General features: G+C 45.5%; 3 non-coding genes across 3 annotated transcripts; 2 read left to right on the plus strand and 1 right to left on the minus strand.

Moving 5' to 3' along the window:
* Positions 1-4,094: 4,094 nt before the first annotated feature.
* trnal-aag (transfer RNA leucine (anticodon AAG)) lies at positions 4,095-4,176 on the plus strand. Its single transcript has one exon. It is a non-coding gene; the product is annotated as a tRNA-Leu (tRNA).
* A 5,055-nt stretch (positions 4,177-9,231) lies between these two features.
* trnal-aag (transfer RNA leucine (anticodon AAG)) lies at positions 9,232-9,313 on the plus strand. Its single transcript has one exon. It is a non-coding gene; the product is annotated as a tRNA-Leu (tRNA).
* Positions 9,314-9,871: 558 nt separating this feature from the next.
* On the minus strand, positions 9,872-9,945 carry trnat-cgu (transfer RNA threonine (anticodon CGU)). The gene has a single exon. It is a non-coding gene; the product is annotated as a tRNA-Thr (tRNA).
* Between the last annotated feature and the right edge of the window lie 212 nt (positions 9,946-10,157).

Genomic DNA, 10,157 nt, shown 5'->3' on the forward strand with positions numbered 1-10,157 from the left:
AATTCCGCTTTGTGAACTGAACTGAAATACTTTTTTTTTGCATCTGTGTTTACTCAGGAGATGGTCACGGAGTCTGTAGAAGTGAGGCCGAAGAATTACAGAGGTGGAGTTGCTTGCTGCCTTGAAGCAAATTAAGGTGGATAAATCCCCAGGGCCTGACAAGGTTTTCCCTCGGACACACTGCAGGAGGCAAGTGCAGAAATTATCGGGGCCCTGACAGAGATACTTAAATCATCCTTAGCCGACAAGTGAGGTGTAGGAGGATTGGAGGAAAACTTAATGTTATTCCGCCGTTTAAGAAAGTCTCTATAAATAAACAGGGAAACTATAGGCCGGCGAGCCTGACATCAGTAGTGGGACGGTTATTGGAAAGTATTTTAAGGGACCAGATATAAAAGTGTTTGGATAGGCATGGACTGATTAAGCACAGTCAGCATGACTTCGTGTGTGGTAGGTCATGTCGAACCAATCTTACAGAGTTTTTCAAGGATGCCATCAGGAATGTTGATGAAGGCAAGGCAGTGGATGTGGTCTACATGGACTTTAGCAGGGCAGTTGACAAGGTTCTGCCTGGAGGTTGGTCAAGAAGGTTCAGCCGTTTGATATTTAAGATGAGGTAGTAAATTGGATTACACATTGGCTTTATGAGAGAAGCCACAGAGTGTGGTACTAGATGGTTGCCTCTCTGACTGGAGGCCTCAGAGATTGGTGCTGGGTCCGTTGTTGTTTGTCATCTATATCAATGATCTGGATGGTAATGTGGTTAAATGGATCAGCAAATTTGACGATGACACCAAGATTGGGGGATGTAGTGTACAGCGAGGAAAACTATCATGGCTTGTAGTAGGATCTGGACCAGCTGAAAACATGGCAGATAGAATTTAATGCAGAAGAGTGCAGGGTGTTGCACTGCCACCAGTCGCCAAGCAAGATTACGCAAATAGAGTTGCCTTTTCAATCAGGTCCACAATCAAGATTTAAAAGGCAGGGCTTCATGGCAGATTCTTTTGGCACTGCAAACAATCATCGATCGGGATTTATTAGCAATGGCGAATAAGAATAACTGCAAGTGTAAGTGGAGCGGCCATTCTTTTGAGTGTCCCAGTGGTTAGAGTGGCTTTCGCTCATCAGGCTTGGGTGAAGTAAGATATTTGGCAAGTTTCTCTTTTTGTTCTTATTTGTTAATTCCTCGTCCGTTAGGGCACCGTAGAGTTGTGTGAATGGCGCCAGGGGCAGTGTTTTGTTCTGTGTGTGAGATGCGGGAATTCTCAGACTCCCGGAAACCACATCTGCACTAAGTGCACCGATCTTCGTCTCCTGAGAGAACATATTATGGAACTGGAGATGCAGCTCAGTGACCCTTAGCTCATCTGGGAGAAACAAGAGGTGATAGATGGGAGCTGAAGGGAGGTAGTCACCGCTCGGTTGCAGGAAACAGGCAACTAGGTGACTCACAGAAAAGATGCCACCCCTCCCTTCCTGTCTTCTCCTGTCATTTCGGATCTCCCCCTCCCCCTCCTACTTTCAAATCTCTTACTATCTCTTCTTTCAGTTAGTCCTGACGAAGGGTCCCGGCCCGAAACATCGACTGTACTGCTTCCTGTAGATGCCACCTGGCCTGCTGCGTTCCACCAGCATTGTGTGTGTGTGTGTGTGTGTGTGTGTGTGTGTGTGTGTGTGTTACTTGAGGATTGTAGTGGTTTATCGTCCAGTGGTGAAGGCAAGTAGACAGGGTTTAAATTAAAGAAGGAAGGCAGAATTTAAGATATTGCTGAGTTTGGAATATAGGCCTGTTTCTGATATCAATCCGATTAAATTAACTAAGGATTAAAAAAAAATGGGTGATAAGATGACACAACCGTGACTAACAAGAGAAGTCAAAACCAACATAAAAGCCAAAGCGAGGGCATATAACGGAGCAAAAATCAGCGGGAAGTTGGAGGATTGGGAAGCTTTTAAAAACTAACAGAAGGCAACGAAAAAGTTATTAAGAAAATAAAGATGGAATATGAAAGTAATCAAGATAATAATATAGAATACCAAAAGTTTCGTGAGATACATGAAGTGTAAAAGAAAGGCAAGAGTGGATATCGGACCACTGGAAAACGATGCGGATGAATAAGTATTTTGTATCAGTCTTCACTGTGGAAGATATTAGCAGTATTGTGGAAGTTCCAGCTGTCAGGGGATATGGAGTGTGTGAAATTACCATAACTAGACAGAACGTTCTTGGGAAACTGCAAGGTCTGAAGGTAGTTAAGTTACCAGGACCCCAGAGTTCTGAAAGAGGTGGCTGAAGAGATTGTGGAGACAATAGTAATGATCTTTCAAGAATCACTAGATTCTCGAATGGTTCTGGAAGTCTAAAGATTGCAAATATCACTCCACTTCAAGAAGGGAGAGAGGCAGAAGAAAGTAAACTATAGGCCAGTTAGTCTGACCTCAGTGGTTGGGAGGATGTTGGAGTCGTTTATTAAGGATGAGGTCTCAGGGTACTTGAATGCACATGTAGTCAGCATGGTTTCCTCAAGGGAAAATCTGGCCTGACAAATCTGTTGGAATACTTTGAAAAAAATAACAAGCAAGATGGTTAAAGGAGAATCGGTTGCTGTTGTGTATTTGGATTTTCAGAAAGCCTCTGACAAGGTGTCAAACATGAGGCTGCTTGACAAGCTGGAAGCCCATGTATTACAGAAAATGTACTAGCACAGATAAAGCAGTGGTTGATTGGCAGGAGGCAAAGAGTGGAAATGAAGGGAGCCTTTTCTGGCTGGCTGCCGGTGACAGGTGGTGTTCCACTGGGGTTTGTGTTGGGACAGATTCTTTTTTACGTTATATGTCAATCATTTGGATGATGGAATTGATTACTTTGTTGCAACGTTTGCAGACGATATGAAGATAGGTGGAGGGGCAGGTAGTTTTGAGGAAGTAGAGAGGCTACAGAAAGACAGACGGGTTAGGAGAATGGGCAAAGAAATGGCAAATAGAATACAGTGTTTGGAAGTGTATGGTCATGCACTTTGGTAGAAGGAATGACTGTACACTTTCCATAGTTTGGAGTAATCGAATCATTCACTCAACACGCCAACCAGGTGATTGCATTTCTCTCAGCGCGTCGTTGTCTCGGAAATGATCGGAGAAAATGCGACGGAACCGCGTGCTCGTTTGTTCATGAGATGGAAAAAGATATTAACGAAAAGAAGGTGATATATTAACAAGAATGGTGGAAGTGACGAGTTGTGCAGACAATCTGATCAACCATCACATAATGTAATGACAGGTCTGGGTAGTCTTCTTCCCGCTGATGCGTACAGATGTTTTGCGTTTTCTGTGGTTCAGGATACAACACGGAATTTGTCGCCTCCCAAAAAGCCAAGTGTCCAATTTACCTGATACCCAGTGCCCGCATAAACACTGTTTGAAGATAGGTATCTTCATTACTATTTATAATTAAAAACCCGGACTTGGAGGGCAAGCGGCAGAATAGCGCTGACTGGTCCTGGTGCGAGTTAATACTATTTAATCATCAAATAACTTCATAAAAACAGTTTTAGCTCATATCGGAGATTTGCGTTTGTATTTTAGAACGGCTTTAAAAATCCCAGAAAGGGCTGAGTACAGATATTCCAGAACTCTTGTCAATATAATTGTTTTAATCTGCATTGTTAGGCTGCGGAAGCTGGGATCGCTTCATCCGAATGAAAACCTGTGCATTTTGGAGTACACACGCAAAGGTCGCTGAACATGACAACATAGGCCGATAGGGGGCGGTTTTACTCTTCGCATCCGCTGTAAATATGAACACTTAACCTTAATGTCCCACGTATATACTGAGAATAGTCGTTAAAATTAGCGTCCTTGCACTGACATCTGGAAAAGCATTATCTGCCACCCGGCAGTGTGAAGAGGCAACTCGGTGCCACGGTTCTTTCTGGTTTGTTTTGCAGAAATAGTGGGTTGGAAAAATAGAAAATGTATCAAGCTTCAATCTCAGTATGTGGGAGATTATTTTAAAACATACGCTTATGATAGGACACCTTCAAGACTAAAGCGATCAACTAATTCACATCATTGTGTAATAAATTTAAAACCGCGGTAGTGTGGCCGAGCGGTCTAAGGCGCTGGATTAAGGCTCCAGTCTCCCAGGAGGCGTGGGTTCGAATCCCACCACTGCCAACGTGTCTCCACTTTCTTTTAGAAACATAGAAAATAGGTGCAGGAGTAGGCCATTCGGCCCTTCGAGCCTGCACCGCCATTTATTATGATCATGGCTGATCATCCAACTCAGAACCCCGCCCCAGCCTTCCCTCCATACCCCCTGACCCCTGTAGCCACAAGGGCCATATCTAACTCCCTCTTAAATATAGCCAATGAACTGGCCTCAACTGTTTCCTGTGGCAGAGAATTCCACAGATTCACCACTCTCTGTGTGAAGAAGTTTTTCCTAATCTCGGTCATAGAAACATAGAAACATAGAAAATAGGTGCAGGAGTAGGCCATTCGGCCCTTCGAGCCTGCACCGCCATTTATTATGATCATGGCTGATCATCCAACTCAGAACCCAGCCTTCCCTCCATACCCCCTGACCCCTGTAGCCACAAGGGCCATATCTAACTTCCTTTTAAACATAGCTAATGAACTGGCCTCAACAGTTTGCTGTGGCAGAGAATTCCACAGATTCACCACTCTCTGTGTGAAGAAGTTTTTCCTAACCTCGGTCCTAAAAGGCTTCCCCTCTATCCTCAAACTGTGACCCCTCGTTCTAGACCTCCCCAACATCGGGAACAATCTTCCCGCATCTAGCCTGTCCAATCCCTTTAGGATCTTATACGTTTCAATCAGATCCCCCCTCAATCTTCTAAATTCCAACGAGTACAAGCCCAGTTCATCCAGTCTTTCTTCATATGAAAGACCTGCCATCCCAGGAATCAATCTGGTGAACCTTCTTTGTACTCCCTCTATGGCAAAGATGTCTTTCCTCAGATTAGGGGACCAAAACTGCACACAATACTCCAGGTGTGGTCTCACCAAGGCCTTGTACAACTGCAGTAGTACCTCCCTGCTCCTGTACTCGAATCTTCTCGCTATAAATGCCAGCATACCATTCGCCTTTTTCACTGCCTGCTGTACCTGCATGCCCACTTTCAATGACTGGTTTATAATGACACCCAGGTCTCGTTGCACCTCCCCTTTTCCAAATCGGCCACCATTCAGATAATAATCTGTTTTCCTATTTTTGCCACCAAAGTGGATAACTTCACATTTATCCACATTAAATTGCATCTGCCATGAGTTTGCCCACTCGAGGGTTTTGGTTGCACTATTATAGAGAATTCCGAAATGCTTTGCAGGAAAAAAATAAGAATTACAAATCATGACGGTGATCCAGTATTGGTGTCAGGGTTTAGTATATTACTGTGGGCTGCAGAACACTTCAGATTGCGCTGGGGCTGCTTGTGGACGCTTAGGGCTCGTGGCCTCCATTTATTGAAAGTAGTGGTTGTAAAAGTATTTAACATCTGTATGTATCCTAGCTCATTTCTGTAGAGTCGTCTGTCCGGTTTCTTGATCTATGCAGCGAACTAGTCTGAGTTCTATTGGGAAGTCTTTTGGAACGACGTCACCACAAATAAATACTGGAGACAGCAGGAATTTGACTTGTTCGAGAAAGGAGACAGCCGAGGAAACAGTGGAAGAAAACCCCAGACAGTGAAAGGGAAGGCCTCGGCCAACTTCAAGCAGACATTAAGATTCCGCTGACGAAGTTGAGAAGAGCTTAGAATCTAAGGAAGCAGCACAGAAAGAAAGATCAAACAAGAACACAGTTCTACAAAGACCCTTTAAGTTTATTAAAGATCTCTTCAGACCGAAAAAAAAGTGGAACTTTGAAAACATCTAAGCAGGCACCAGAAGAGCACCTGGAAAAGATTCGCACTGACTTGAAAAGACAAGAACATGTGACCATTCTATCCGACATCCGGCCAAATCAACCCCCTACCTACCACCTGGATTTTGATCCTCCAAAATGGAGCGAAGTGGCGAAGGCAGTCCGACGGGCAGGATCGGCGTCTGCTCCCGGGCCTAATGGAGTACCATATAGCCTTTTAAATAACACACCGGACGTTTTGCGGTTTCTCTGAAGGCTGAGGGTTGTCGGCAGAAGCGAATAATAGCCAACGCGTGGCGAAGGGCCGGAGGTGTCCAGATTCCAAAAGAAAAGGATGCTGAAAAACATAAGTCAGTTTCGACCATTCTGCCCTCTGAACTTCAAGGGGAAAATCTTCTTCACTGTAATAGTACAGAGGCTGGCCAGCTTCCTGGAGAGAAAGATGTACGTTGATACATCTGTACAGAATTAATTAATTAGATTATGAGGACACACAGTCCTCTTTTATTGTCATTTAGTAATGCATGGATTAAGAAACGATACAATGTTCCTCCGGTGTGATATCACAGAAACACAAGACAGACCAAGACTGAGAAACTGACAAAAACCACATAATTAAGAAAGCAGGAATTCCAGGGTTGTCCCGGTGTTTGGAACATGTAAGCATGACATGGCACCAAATCCAAGCAGCTAGGAATGGTAAAAGGAATCTCCATGTGATCTTCCTGGACTTCGCTAATGCATTTGGCTCAATTCCCCATTCACCTCTCTGAGAAGCATTTGACTTCTTCCAGATATCAGAGCCTATCACAACGCTGGTGAAATTGTACTTTTAAGACCTGCAATTGTGCCTCACAACAGCAAATACTACCATGGCAGAGACTGGAAGAAGGCATTATGGTGGGGTGCACTATATAACCCCTGGCCTTCACAATGGCCATGGAGGTCATTATCAGACTTCAGAATGGATGGTAGCCGGTGAAGGAGCAGGCGCTGGTCTTTGTCTTCCCCCTGTTAGGGCATACATGGAGAATATAACAACACTGACTACTACTGCAGCATGCACCAAGCGACTACCCGGAAAGCTGCAGGAAAACACCAAGTGGGCCAAAATGAAAATCAAACCCAGCAAGTCACGAAGCATCTCATGGTCAAGGGAATGCTGAAAGACATAAAGTTCTTCATTGGCGATGACCCATTTCCAACAGTGTCTGAACAGCTTGTCAAAGGCCTGGGTAGATGGTACAACACCAGCCTTACGGACAAACAGCAGGTGCAGCAACTAAAGCAACACATCGCCAACGGCCTGGATAACATCGACAAGACCATGCTGCCAGGAAAACTGATGCTCTAGTGCTTACAGTTTGGACTCCTATCGCGAGAGATGGGGTCACTCACTGTGAAGAAGCTCGAATGAACCATAAGTCGTTCGTAAAGAAGTGTCAGTGTCCCAAAGTGTATCAGTAACATCAGTCTCTTTGGTAAAGGAAACTGCCTTTCACTGGCCTTACAGAGGGATTCAAGTTTTCTAAGGTGCGTCTGCGGGTGACTCTCGCGACAAGACCATCAGTAACGTTGCATGGACCTTATCAACTGGGTGGAAATGGACCCCAGCTGATGCCGTTAGTCCCGGAGACAGTGTGGAGCAAGTCCAACAGGGCAGGGATGGCTTTGGTCTGGCAGCAGGCGGACCTACTTGGCACAAGGCCACGATTCCAGAGCGGAGGAAGATGTTGGTCGATGAAGGGCGGCGGGAAGCATTAAGAAGAGGAAAATCATCTGGAAGGACATATGGGAGATGGAAGCAAAGTCTTTCTCATCAGACTTACCTCCGATATGCTTCCCTCACAAAAATAAACCCCACCGGCGTTTCGGTGAATACCCAGCTTGTTCCCTGCGCACGATTCCGGCAACCCTCACGTATATCCCGGCAAGCTGCAAAACCAGCCTCACACAAGGCAGATACACTTGGCGTCCCAACCAGGCCTTGCTGAGTCTGACAGCGGCAATCGAGACCAAGAGGATAGCAACCAGCTCCTTGCCCCCTAGAACGACTAACGCTCTGACACCAGCAGCATTCATCCAGGAGGGAGGGAAAGGACCAACCAATCCCTCTCCTAAGCCAGAAACAGGCCAGATGAACATGACCCGCGACTGGGGAAAATGCTGGTGGGTGCCAATGAACAACTAAGCTTTCCAGCGGAGATTGCTACCGGACTTGTTTCTCTGGTCCAGTTCATTGCGGATCGTCTACATCGTGGAACTCACAGTCCCGTGGGAGGATTCAGTGGCGGAAGCATATGAGCGCAAGAGGCTACGCTATGCAGATCTAGGAGTTAAAGCTCAGCGACGGGGCTGGAGAACCAAAGTCGGTCCTTTATAGCCACATACACCGTCAAATTGCTGAAGGAGCTAGGGATCTATGGTCAGACTCTACTGCAAACCATCACAGGTGGCGGAAACAAGCAGTCACTGGCTTTGGATCAAGCGAAAAAAAAAACTCTCCTAGGCTCTAATAGCGCACCAAGAGAATGGAAAGACACAACTGGGCGGGGTGCGTGGGGTTGGTTCTGGGACGCCAAAACTCATCGTCGAGCCCTCCGGAGATGTGGTGGACTAATCGATGAAACATTGAGGAAAGAGGAAAACCCCCGCGTGTTAACCCTGTGCCACTCCCAAGACCAACGCAGCCTTGAACGAGTGCTCACGACCTACTAGTACGAGGGATATTATCATTTTATCCCGTGTTTCTTAATCTTTGGAGTACACGTGCGATAGTTGCTGAACATGACAATAGGCTGATAGGGGGTAATTTTACTCTTCGCATCTGTTGGAAATGTGAACATTTAACCTAATGTCCCATGTGTAAAGTGAGAATAGTCAGAAAATTAGCGTCCTTGCACTGACATCTGGAAAAGCATTGTCTGCCACCCGGCAGTTTGAAGTGTCAGGGTTTAGTACGTTACTGTGGGCTGCAGAAGACTTCAGATTGCGATGTGGCGCGCGGGGCTCGTGGCCTCCATGTTTCGAAAATAGCGGATGTATTTATCATCTATACGTATTCGATCTCATTTCTGTAACGTCGTCTATCCGGTTTCTTCATCTATGCAGCGAACTAGTCAGAGTTTGATTGGAAAGACTTCTGAAACGGAGCGTGAAATCTGTGGCACCGTTCTGTCTGGTGCATTTTGCAGAAATATTGAATGGGTTGGAAAATAGGAAAAACATCAAGTCTCAAGTACATTGTGTGGGAGAATGTTTCAAAGCATTCGCCACAAGTATAACACTTTCAAAATTAACGTGGTCAACCAATCCTTGCCATTGTGTAATGAATAAAATAGCGTGGTAGTGTGGCCGAGCGGTCTAAGGCGCTGGATTAAGGCTCCAGTCTCCAAGGAGGCGTGGGTTCGAATCCCACCACTGCCATCGTGTATACACGTATTCTCTCTTTTCCACGAGGACTTTGGTTGCACTATTATAGTGAATTCCGAAACGTTTTTCAGAACAAAATCGAAGAATCACAGATCACCATGACTACAATGCAATATTGGTGTCAGGGTTTAGTATATTACTGTGGGCTGCAGAACACTTCAGATTGCGCTGCGGCACGTGGGGCTCGTCGCCTCCGTGTTTCGAAAATAGCGGGTATGAACGTATTTAACATCTATATGTATTCTCTCTCATTTCTGTAACGTCGTCTATCCAGTTTCTTGATCTATGTAGCGAACTAGTCAGAGTTTGATTGGAAAGACTTCTGAAACAGAGCGTGAGATCGTTTCTCAGTAAGACCAGGACAAGTTCATTAAGCAGAAAACGGCCACATTTTGTAAACGATTGTCACCATAAAACAACCTTACACTGTAAAAACGCTATAACAACGTAAACAAGCTAGCCGGTCTTGCTCCGCATTGTGAAATGTAAACTTTAATTTGCAGTGTATGTATTGGATTGCTGAAACGGCCTTCAATTCACCCCATAACTTAAAGGTTCCGCTGGGAGTCGAACCCAGGATCTCCTGTTTACGAGACAGGCGCTTTGACCAGTTAAGCCACGGAACCCTCGCGTGTACCTTGTTCTTCAGCCACCTCCTTGTACTTCACCCCTTCCTCCCCACACCTTCTTACACTGACTTCTCCCCTTCCTTTCCAGTCCTGATGAAGGGTCTCGGCCCGAAACGTCGACTGTTTACTCTTTTCCATAGATGCTGTCTGGCCTGCTGAGTTCCTCCAGGATTTTGTGTGTGTGTGTGTGTGTGTGTGTGTGTTGCTTG

This window comes from Mobula hypostoma, chromosome 11 (genome assembly GCF_963921235.1).
Source record: "Mobula hypostoma chromosome 11, sMobHyp1.1, whole genome shotgun sequence".
NCBI classification, from domain to species: domain Eukaryota; kingdom Metazoa; phylum Chordata; class Chondrichthyes; order Myliobatiformes; family Myliobatidae; genus Mobula; species Mobula hypostoma.